This window comes from Macaca mulatta, chromosome 4 (assembly GCF_049350105.2).
Source record: "Macaca mulatta isolate MMU2019108-1 chromosome 4, T2T-MMU8v2.0, whole genome shotgun sequence".
Lineage (NCBI taxonomy): Eukaryota > Metazoa > Chordata > Mammalia > Primates > Cercopithecidae > Macaca > Macaca mulatta.
Genome location: NC_133409.1, coordinates 88,530,081 through 88,542,854, shown reverse-complemented (window position 1 = coordinate 88,542,854; position 12,774 = coordinate 88,530,081).

Here is a 12,774-nt window from a genome sequence, read left to right as displayed (position 1 = left end):
GCCTTGTGATTGTTCGTCTTAATGAATATTGTTATATGTAGTTGGAACAACCAGGAGCAGAAACTTGATCATGATTCAGGCTGAAAGTTATTCTCAGAATTGTAATTTCATAATGTTGTACATTATAAATAACTGACTTGATTTCTCTTGATCTCTATGTGCTGATTTTAAAAAAAATTCTTAATTACATGTCTAAAACTAGAGGTAGGCAGGAATTTTGATTGCAGCATTCTTATACCTTGTTTCTAAGAAGTTGCTTTTCCAAAGAAAGAGCACCTTCCTTTTTCCCTCCTTCCCTCCCACCCCCTCTCTTTTTCTTTCATTTTTCCCTCTGACCTTAGATGTGATACTCCCCCAATTTCTCTGTTGTCATCACAAGAACTCTCTAGCATAGGGAAGATGTATCCAAGTCACTTTCCCTTGACCTTCATGACTGTACCTAGACTCACTGCTCGGCTCTTCACAATATGCCATCCCTTAAATGTTTTCATTTTTATTTACTTATTTTTTTTGAGATGGAGTCTCACACTGTCACCCGGGCTAGAGTGCAGTGGCACGATCTTGGCTCACTGCAACCTCTGCCTTTTGGGTTCAAGCAATTCTCCTGCCTCAGCCTCCTGAATAGCTGGGACTACAGGCGTGTGCACCACACCTGGTTAATTTTTGTATTTTTAGTAGAGACGGGGTTTCACCATTTTGACCAGGCTGGTCTCGAACTCCTGACCTCACGATCTGCCCACCTCGGCCTCCTGAAGTGCTGGGATTACAGGCATGAGCCATCACACCTGGCCGCCATCCTTTTTATTCTTACAACATTCGTGAGAGCTAAGCATTGCATTAGGATTGTCCTTCTATAAATGAGGGAACTGAGGTTTCGAGAGGTTTATTGTGTCCAAAACTCATTCAATATACCCTTTCTACCACACTCAACTTCTTAATTATATTTATTTGTTGGGGGAGAGACAGAGAGTAAAAATAAGATTAAAAATGGCACTTCACATCTGTAGACCACTTTAGAAATTTTTCTTTGTCTCCTAGCCCATTATGTTTTATATGTATGTTACAGTGTTCTCTATAGAAGTAATGTGTTAACGATAATAGTAGTATTTGTTTAAAACTTGCTATATGGCAGGCACTGTGCTAAGTGTTTCATATACATTATCTCATTTCATCCTCACAGCAATCCTACGAAGTAGAAATTATCCTCATTTTTAAGATGAAAAAATGAAGCTTGGAGAGATTAAATAGTTTGCTCAAGGTTACTGATGTTTAAACCAGAGCAATCTGCAAATTTCTATCCCCTAAGCACTCATCTCTGCTGCTTACACTGTACCTAAGGCTCTTCCTGTTTTGCTACATTTCTTCTCTTTAGGAAAGGGTTGCAGGGGAATGACTTCTGCACTAACAGTATGCTATTAGGAGCCACTGCTACTGACCAATGCTCTCAGATTTTAATGTGTATGGAAATTATCTGTTGTTTTCTAAGGCAAATGGTCCTAGACATTTCTGAAATTTTCATATTAAACTAATTATAAAATTTAAATGAATTAGGGTTGCTTAGTGGATAAAACTTGATATTGTCAATAAATACCTAAAGTAAATAATCATTTCTCAACTTATTTTTTATATAAAATCACATTTTGTAAAGTCAATTGCTTTAAGAATTTTCTTTCTTTCTTTCTTTCTTTCTTTCTTTCTTTCTTTCTTTCTTTCTTTCTTTTTTTTTTTTTTTTTGAGATGGAGTCTTGCACTATCTCCCTGGTGCTGCATGGTGCCTTAAGCTTGTAATTCATATAATTGTGGGATTTAATCAGAAAAGATCTTTGTTTTTATTTCTCTGCCCCTTTAAATTTCTTTACTGGCCTTAGCTTGTCTGCTACTGAATGGAAACATGGGCAATTCTATCACTTTACCACTCTCTCCTAGGATCCTACAGTGTCTGTATCTAACATACATAGTCTCAGTTTAGTAATGAAAAGTGTCCACTCCCATGTATTGGCAAACACTTCCACCTTCATTCAAAATATAATTACTTCCTTACCCTGGCTGAAAGTTTTTGCAGGTGGGAATCCAAGTGGGGACTGTGGGCCTTCCTTTCTTCTTTTTTTTTTGAGACAGTTTCGCATGTCGCCCAGGCTGGAATACAATGATGCAATGTCAGCTCACTGCAACCTCTGCCTCCTGAGTTCAAGCGATTCTCCTGCCTCAGTCTCCCAAGTAGCTGGGATTACAGGCGCCTGCCATGACACCCAGCTAATTTTTGTATTTTTATTAGAAACGGGGTTTCACCATGTTGGCCAGGATGGTCCTAAACTCCTGACCTCAAGTGATCTACCCGCCTTGCCCTCTCAAAGTGCTGGAATTACAGGCGTGAGCCACCACACCTGCCTTCTCTCTCTTTCTTTTCTTTCTTTCTTTCCTTCCTTCCCTCCCTCCCTCCTTCCCTTTTTCTTTCTTTCTTCCTTTCCTTTCCTTCCTTCCCTTCTCTTTCTTTCTTGTCTTTTCTTTCTTTCTTTTTCTTTCTTTCTCTCTCTCTCTTTCTTTCCCTCTCTCTCTCTCTTTCTTTTTCTTTCTTTCTTCTTTTTAAGACAGAATCTTACTCTGTCTTGCCCAGCCTGGAGTGCAGTGGGCCAAGTGATCACGGCTCACTGAAGCCTTGCTGACTACCTGGTCTCAAGTGATCTGTCTGCCTCAGCCTCCCAAGTAGCTGGGACAACAGGTGGGATGACATGCCAAGTGAATTTTTGTATTTTTTTGTAGAGACAGGGTTTGCTTTGCCATGTTGCTGTGGTCTCGAACTGGCTGGTCTCGAACTCCTGGCCTCAAGCAAAGTGCTGGGATTATAGGTGTGAGCCACCGCGCCCTGCCGGGCCTTCCTATTTCCCTATTTCAGTGGCAGGATCATCCCTTAAAACGCATGATCCTGTGAACCAGTGGCATGAACAGGGAAATTGTTAGGAATGCATATCCTTGGTTCTCACCCAGACTTACTAAATCAGAAAATCAGGATGAGGCCAGCAATGCATTTCAACAAGTACTCCAGGTAACTGATAAACATCAAAGTTTGAAAAACACTGCCCTATCTGACACTTATTTCCCTCCTCATCTTTCTTGGTATTCTTAGTTTCTGGGACTAAAGCAAAGGGAGTGAGGATAGAAAAGGAGCCAAAAGGGTTATTATTCCTCTGGTATTGTTGTAAGATAACTTCTTGCATTAGGGCCTGGGTCTTATCTATAGTTGATGCTTTCTCTGGTGGCTGCTTTTTCAAAGACCTTGGCTAAGAATATACGTTATCCCTTTTCTTCTCTTCCCCTTTTTTCCATAACCTTCTTCAATGTTAAAGGATCTCTCTGTTGGGGTCTTACTGTCCTCTCAGGGCTCAATCTGAATGACCCTAGGAATGCTTTTATTTGATATAGTTTACGGAATACAAAGTTGTAAAATAAAAAATGAGTCTGTTCCTTTATGAACAAGATTTTCTTTTCTCCCACTGACCCCCTGCCATTTTCCAAGTGTAAAGAAGTTTATGAATTGATTGATCTGGGGCTTCCTTGATAATATTTTGAGGTCTCTCAGTCCAGAGTAATGAGAGGTGACATGCCAGCAGCCCTCGCTCGCTCTCGGGGTTTCCTCAGCCTCGGCGTCCGCTCTGGCCTCGCTTGAGGAGCCCTTCGGCCTGCCAGTGCGCTGTGGGGCCCCTATCTGGGGTTGTTCCAGGCTGGAGCCGGCTCCCTCTGCTCGCGGGGAGGTGTGGAGGGATAGGCACGGGCTGGAGCCGGGCGCGAGTTCCAGGTGGGTGTGGGCAGGGGGCCGGGGGACCGCAGTCCAAGCGGCCTCCCAGCACCTGCTAGGCTTGATCGGGGACGAGCTACCTCTGTACTGCCAGAGTGTCCAGGCTGGGTGCCACAGAGTCCCGCAGCCAGTGCAGGTGAGAGGTGAAGCGGGCTGGACTTCTGGGATGGGTGGGAACTTGGAGAACGTTTGTGTCTAGCCAAGCCACGGGATTGTAAACGCACCAATCAGCACTCTGTGTCTAGCTAAAGGTTTGTAAACACACCAATCAGCCCTCTGTGTCTAGCTAAAGGTTTTTAAAGGCACCAATCAGCGTTCTGTATCTTGCTAATCTAGTAGGGACTTGGAGAACTTTTCTGTCTAGCTAAAAGATTGTAAATGCACCAATCAGCACTCTGTGTCTAGCTAAAGGTTTGTAAATGCACCAATCAGCACCCTGTCAAAACGGACCAATCAGTTCTCTGTAAAATGGACCAGTCCAGCTCTCTGTAAAATGGACCAATCAGCATGATGCGGGTGGGGTCAGATACGGGAATAAAAGCAGGCTGTCCTGTCCCAGCCAGCTGAGGCAAACCGGTGGGGTCCCCTTGCACTGTGTGGAAGCTTAGTGCCTTGACTCTTCACAATAAGTCTTGTTGCTGTTTACTGTGTGGGTGGGTCTGCACCGCCTTTATGAGCTGTAACACTCAGGGGGAAGGTCTCCAGCTTCACTCCTGAAGCCAGCGAGACCACAAAGCCACTAGAAGGAAGAAACTCTGAACGCATCTGAACTTTAGAAGGAACAAACTCCAGACACACCATCTTTAAGAACTGTAACATTCACCCTGAGGGGCCGTGGCTTCATTCTTGAAGTCAGCGAGACCAAGAACCCACCAATTCCAGACACAGTAAGATCATGAAACTAGACAACAGTCACAGATTAGGTTAGCACTGCCTGATCATTACCTTCTGAACTGGACCCCTTTTGTACACCATTTTACATCATCTTGTCCTCACTTATTTCTCTAGTGATTGCTATAGTTACTAGGTCTAGAGAGACTTGACCAGTGATGTAGGTGCAACATGACAATGCCTCAGCCTGGGCCAATTACATCTTGTTTCCTGCCTTGTGCTTTTCTGGTCGCCTAGTGTCTGCTGGGCTTTCACGCATGATCAAACAAGAATTGGGTGCAAGGGAGTTAATGCCTATGTCTCCATTCTTGACTAATAGGGAACACACTTACCAGATAAAAGCTTCTGCCTTTTAATGCCAGGTGGGAAATTCTGAAATGCATGTTAATAAAGCTTCTCAGAATGTTCTACAGTGTTGAGTAATTATTGCCTATATAAGTTTCCAACTAGATAATGCATTTTTGTGTTGACTTTCCCTCCTTCCTCACTCATTCTCTCATTCCTCACTGCTGTTCTCTGATCACTTCCTAAATAAACGGCCTGCTTACAATCCTTTTTCGCAGCCTTTCAGGGGGACTCAGGCCAAGACACCAATATGAACCTTTCCTATTTCCTATCTTTTGAAGACTGTGCAGAATCAAAGATTAAAGGTGATAAATTCATTTGAAACAGGATATCTGCAAAAGGGAATGTCTGAGATTTGTTGGCTTCAACCGAACGATTAGTCAACAAGAATTGAAATTACCCATACATGATTCATGAAATACTATCAAGCTGCCGTCGTTTCTGGAGGCAGAGTACTACTAGATAACATCTTTGAGAAACACTGAGGATTTCAGTGACTATTTTATAAGAGGGAGGCTCTTAGTTTTTTTTTGTCTCAGGAAGGTGTCAAAAAATCTTGGCATTTATCAGGGCTCACAAGTGACTATCCACTAAAAGAGATGGCTTACAGTTTGTTTTAATTTATAAGGAAGACATACTTATCACAATTCAGAGTTTTCTTGGGTGACGGTGATGCCAATAGTACCTCCACTTGCCTTTGTGCTACACAGAAGAAGTCATGCAAGTGCATTAGCTTTCTTAGCCTCAGAAACTACTGTGGTTGTATGCTAAGCTAGCCAGTGGTTCGTGAAAACTGGCTGTGAATTGACTATATTGAAATCACTAGGGAAGCTCTTTGAAAATACATGTTTCTGAGTTCTATCTTTGGGTATTTGGATTGGGGCTGGTGTGTGGGCAGTGGTGGCCTGAAGCTGGCTGTGAGAATTGATTGTGCACTTCTCTTCTTTACTCTATGTTGAGGGACTTTATGTCGGTAGCTTGAAATCAGCTCTAGTGGGAGTATTTATACCATGGAAATTGGCAAATCCTATAACTTAGCAATTTATTCCTCTAGAGAGCTGGTTATAAAACATTTACTAGAACATCACTAGATTGAGTGTGAATCCAATGCAATCTTCTACCCAGGTAAGGAATCTGCCTTTCAGGCATGTTAATATTTTTATTTCTTATTTAATATGAGCTATTCATATGTCAGTACAATTAGTCCGCTATCCATTTTTTTTTTGCAAATATAATGTTTAAGGTAGATATTAACCTTTTGTATTTGATATATTATTGAAATTACTTTAATAAAAATACCAATTTGACTTGTATTACAAAAGCTAATGTAAATGACCTCCCCTTTGCACCTGATTGGATTTTCTAAAGGAAAACCAGTCCACATTAATTTAACTCCCTATGTGATACTGTTCTACAAAATTAAAATATTTATCTGACTTGGTTTAAGGACAGTTGTTAGAATAATTGTTTTAACAGAAACTTGGACAATATATTCTCACACATATACTTTAATGAACGATTTCTGTGCTAAACTGAGTAGTTATCATTGCAAGATTTTATCTGGAATTTGGAGAGGTGGCTCTCCTCTTGGTACCGTTAATTATTAATATTAAACATTAGACATAGGTTGGAGAATTCAGTACATATTAACAAGGAGAAGGAATAATAATTTTCAACACAATGCCTATGTTTCTGTACCTGGCAATAATGATTTAAATACCAGTTTAGGTCATTTATGCCATTTCTAACAGAGTTTACACTGATAAACTTGAAATAAAAATATCACAATGTGGTTTTAGCATGAAGTGGAAATATCAAATTGTTTGATATGGTATAGTATTCTGAAAATGGAATTAGATGTAAGGAAGAAGTGCATTCTAACCTCAGCTTCATCATTTCCTATTCAAGTGCCATGGGTCAAGTCACATAATCGTTCTCAACTTCAATTTCTTATTCTTGAAACTAGTGAATTTATACTACATAGTTTATTCTGAGGATCAAATAAGATAGTGCATGTGTGAGCACTTTGAATATTCTACATTACTTTTCAAATGTAAGAAATTATTAATATTTATTTCAAAGACTTAGGAAGGATATTATCTTTTTATTAAATATGATTCAATCTAAATAGATATATAATGTATCTAGTGTTGATAAATCCCTTGTTAGAACTTTAAGTGACAGGATGAATCTTAATTTGCCATTGACAGATGTGATTATCTTCTTTTGGATGCGATCTGCCATTGCCAGATGTGGTTATCTTCTTTTGGATGTTATGAAATGATTCTCAAAATTTAAATAAATCTCTTAATAGCTACAAGCATTATTTTGCAATTATTTTATGGAAGAAGAGTTATATTGCTTAAAATATTTCTATCTTCTGTGAAGGTAGTAGTATAAATAAGAAAAATAATAGCTAACTTATGGAGTTCTTACTGTGGGGAGGAACTAGGCTATAAAGTAGAGCAGGTATTATTAGTATCCCTTTTTTTTTCAGATGAGAAAAGTAAGGCTAAGAGAGAATAATCCATTTTTCCAAGTCTAACAGCTGTAAGATGATAAACCTAGGACTCAGAAATTATTCCACCTGACATCCAAGCTCAGACTGAAACAAAATGCTAATACTGTCTCTCTGATTGTTCACCTTTGCCTTTATTCTCACCTTACCCACTATATATGAATGTATATATTATATATGTGTACATCACTATACATCCTCATCACTATATATAAATGTACATACAGTATGTAAAACTGTCGCTACGTTTAACAGTGGCTGCAAAGTACCTGGCATTCTGACAGTCTATGATATCTGTCAATCACATGCATAGCAATTTATAACTGTAGTTAATGGTGTTATTTTCTCAATTAACTCTAGATTTGAAGGTCAAGTAGACCTTCAAATTTCCCTCAAAAGACATTTATTTAGTTTATTATGGGAAAATAATAATAGGCACAATTTTTATTATTTGTTAAATACCTAGCAATTTGTACTTATAACCCTTACTATACGCGTAGATATTATAATCCTTATGTTGCAGATGACAGACTGAGATGGACAGCACCCTGCCAGAGGTCACGCAATAGCTTAGTGGCAGAGCTGGAATTTAAACTGGTCCCCAAACTCCCTAGCCTATCATTTTCTCACTAACAACAAACACGTGGCACACCATGTGTGGAACACCGGGGGAATCCCGTTCTTAGAATTGGTCGTCTCTAGATGCTAGTGTGATTTCAAAGCTTTGTTGACTGAGGGGGAAAAGTTAATTCTGTGCTACATTTATGATTAATTAGCAAATAGAGGGTAGAACTGTTTTAGTTGTTCTCAAGATAATGTGGTTTGGGTCCAAACCAGGGATCTCTAAGAGGATAAATACTTTAAACTCATCCTCTGGAATTGTGATTGATATGATGTAAATAACATCAAAATTAAAATTAAAATTTTGATGTTATTTAAAATTATGTCTGTAATTTTTAAGGTTCCTATAAATTAGAATTTAAGTGGTAAAGAATGCTGTTTGCACTAGAGTTCTTGAAAATGATAAGATCTTACATTTTGTTTGGAAACCACCATATTCTAAATTCAGGCAATGAGTTGGAGAGGGAGCATTAACCTCTTTTTGTTCATTATCGTGTAAGTTATATTATGCAATCCTCAAAATAGGCTTTTAGGCCATTACTCAGATGGAAGAAGCAGATTTTGTTTTATAACTAGAGGATAATATAGTACATCTCCCATAAAAACAAACTCAAGTCTTCATTTTCAGAGACCTATTTTAGTTTTCTAATTAAAAAATGAAACAAACAAAAAAATTGTTCTAGAATTCGAAAAAACTGAAGAAAATATACTAATTAAAATATCAATTTGGCAGAAACTTTAAAAAAAGAATTGTGTTTCTCAAGAGTACCAAAGTTTTAAATAAAATCTTACAGGGGATTTTATTCATGTGTAGGCAGTCATAAAATAGCTCAAGTTGAATGGGGGCGGGGAGGCATTCTTAAAGTTAGTGTTACTTTTGTGGGACAATTCTTTCTGAAATTTTTAATTTATTATTTATTTATTACTTTGAACCTGAAAAGCTTTATTTATTTATTTATTTATTTTGAGATGGAGTTTTGCTCTGTCACCCAGGCTGGAGTGCAGTGGCGCCATCTCTGCTCACTGCAAGTTCTACCTCCCAGGTTCATGCCATTCTCCTGTCTCAGCCTCCCAAGTAGCTGGGACTACGGGCGCCCGCCACTATGCCTGGCTAATCTTTTGTATTTTTAGTAGAGATGGGGTTTCACTGTGTTAGCCAGGATGGTCTCGATCTCCTGACTTTGTGATCCGCCCACCTCGGCCTCCCAAAGGGCTGGGATTACAGGCGTGAGCCACAGTGCCTGGCAAAATCTATTGTAATTAATTAATTAATTTCTACTTTGAACCCTGAGAAGCTATTTTAAAAATTTAATTTAATTTTTAACCTAAATATAGCTCTTTTTTTAAACTTTTTTTTCTTTTAATTTTTTTCTTTCTTTTTTGAGACAAGGTCTTGCTCTGTTGCCCAGGCAGGATTGCAGTGGTGCAAGTGATTTCCGCTCACTGCAGCCTTGACCTCCAAGGCTCAAGTAATCCTCCCACTTCAGCCTCCTAAGTAGCTGGGATTACAGGCATGTGCAACCATACGCAGCTAATTCAGAAATTAATTCATATCTACACTCATATGTAGTCCAGAGTGTTTAGGACTTACATATCTTAATATGATATTTTATGTAAAAGAATTTCAAAGTTTAAAAACTATAAGCAAACATAGGCTTTTGTTATTATTTGGGCATTTCCCCTTCTTAATCAGTAAATCCTTTTTAAATCCATAGTATGAATCAAACACTGTTAGGTGCTGATATTGTTTGGCTCTGTGTCCCCACCCAAATTTCACCTTGAATTGTAATAATTCTCACGTGTCATGGGAGGGACCTGGTGGGATGTAACTGAATCATGGGAGCAGGTTTTTCCTATGCTGTTCTCGTGATAGTAAATCTCATGAGATCCGATGGTTTTATAAAGGGGCATTCCCCTGCACATATTCTCTAGCCTGCCGCCATGCAAAACGTGACTTTGCTCCTCATTCGCCTTCTGCAATGATTGTGAGGACTCCCTAGCCACATGGAACTGTGAGTCAATTAAACCTCTTTCCTTTATAAGTTACCCAGTCTCAGGGATGTCTTTTTTAGCAGCATGAGAACAGACTAATACAGTAAATTGGTACCAGTAGAGTGGGATGCTGCTGTAAAGATACCTGAAAATGTGGAATTGACTTTGGAACTGGGCAACAGGCAGAGGTTAGAACAGTTTGGAGGACTTAGAAGAAGACAAGAAAATGTGAGAAAGTTTGGAACTTCCTAGAGACTTGGAGTACTCAGAAGACAGGAAGATATGAGAAAATTTGGAATTTCCTAGAGACTTTTTGAATGGCTTTGACCACAATGCTGATAGTGATATGGACAATGAAGTCCAGGTTGAGGTAGTCTCAGATAGAAATGAGGAGCTTGTTGGGAACTGGAACAAAGGTGACTTTTGCTATGTTTAACAAACAGACTATCAGCATTTTGCCCTTGCCTTAGAGATTTGTGAAACTTTGAACTTGAGAGAGATGATTTAGGGCATCTGGCAGGAGGAATTTCTAAGCAGCAAATTATTCAAAAGGTGACTTGGGTACTGTTAAAAACATTCAGTTTTATGTATTCACAAAGATATGGTTTGGAATTGAAACTTATGTTTAAAAGGGAAGGCAGAACATAACAGTTTGGAAAATGTGGCTGGGCGCAGTGGCTTATGCCTGTAATACCAGCACTTTGGGAGGCCGAGGAGGGCAGATCATAAGGCCAAGAGATTGAGACCATCCTGGCCAACATGATGAAACTCTGTCTCTACTAAAAATACAAAAATTAGCTGGGCGTGGTGGTACACGCCTATAGTCCTGGCTACTTGGGAGACTGAGGCAGGAGAATCCCTTGAACCTGGGAGGCAGAGGTTGCAGTGAGCCAAGATCATGCCACTACACTCCAGCCTGGCGACAGAGTAAGGCTCCATCTCAAAAAAAAAAAAAAAAAGTTTGGAAAATGCCTGATGATGCAATAGAAAAGAAAAACCCATTTTCTGAGGAGAAATTCAAGCTGACTACAGAAATTTGCCTAAGTAATGAGGAGCCAAATGTTAATCAGCAAGACCGTGGGGAAAATGTCTCCAGGGTATAACAGAGGTCTTCACAGCAGCCCCTCCCATCACAACCTGGGAGGCCTAGGAGGAAATAATGGTTTTGTGAGTTAGGTCCAGGGCCTTGCTGCTTTATGCAGTCTAGGGACTTGGTGACCTATGTCACAACAATGGCTGAAAGAAGCCAACATATAGCTCAGGCCATAGTATCAGAGAATGGGAGCCCCAAACCTTGGTGGCTTCCACGTGGTATTGGTGCACATAAGTTGAGAATTGAGGTTTGGGGGACTCTGCCTAGATTTCAGAGGATTATGGAAACACCTGGATGTCCAGGCAGATGTGTGCTGCAGCGGTAGAGCCCTCATGGAGAACCTCTATTAGGGAAGTGCAGAAGGGAAATGTGGGGTGCAATCCCCCTCACAGAATCTTCACTGGGGGACTGTCTAGTGTAGTCGTGGGAAGGGGGCCACTGTCCTCCAGACCCCAGAATGGTAGATCGACCAACAGCTTGCACTGTGCAGCTGGAAAAGTCACAGACCCTCAATGCCATTCCGTGAAAGCAGCTAGGATGGGGGAGCCCACCTCTGGCATCAGCGTTACCTGGATGTGAGACATGAAGTCGAAGGAGATAATTTTAGAGCTTTAAGATTTGATTGCCCTGCTGGATTTTGGACTTGCGTGGCCTGTAGCCCCTTTGTTTTGGTCAATTTCTCCCGTTTGGAATGGGTATATTTACCCAATGCCTGTATCCCCATTGTATCTACGAAGTAACCGACTTACTTTTTTTTTTTTTTTTAGACGGAGTCTAACTCTGTTGCCAGGCTGGAGTGCAGTGGCGTGATCTTGGCTCACTGCAAGCTCTGCCTCCCAGGTTCATGCCATTCTCCTGCCTCAGACTTCTGAGTAGCTGGGACTACAGGCACCCGCCACCATGCCCATCTAATTTTTTTTGTATTTTTAGTAGAGATGGGTTTAACTGTGTTAGCCAGGATGGTCTCAATCTCCTGACCTCATGATCTGCCTGCCTTGGCCTCCCAAAGTGCTGGTATTACAGGCGTGAGCCACCGTGCGTTGCCACCAACTTACTTTTGATTTTACAAGCTCATAGATGGAAGGGACTTGCCTTGTCTCAGATGAGACTTTGGATTGCAGACTTTGAGTTAATACTGAAATGAGTTAAGACTTTAGGGGACTTTTGGGCAGGAATGATTGGTTTTGAAATGTGAGGACATGATGTTTGGGAGGGACCAAGATCAAAATGATATGGCTTGGCTCTGTGACCCCCACCCAAATCTCACCTTGAATTGTAATAATCCCCATGTGTTGTGGAAGGGACCTGGTGGGAGGTAATTGAATCATAGGGATTGGTTTTTCCTGGGCTATTCTCATGATAGTGAATAAGTCTCATGAGATCTGATGGTTTCCTAATGGGGAGTTCCCCTGCACATGCTCTCTTGCCTGCTGCCATGTAAGACGTGACTTTGCTCTTTATTTGCCTTCTACCATGATTGTGATACTTCTCCAGCCATGTGGAACTGTGAGTCTATTATGC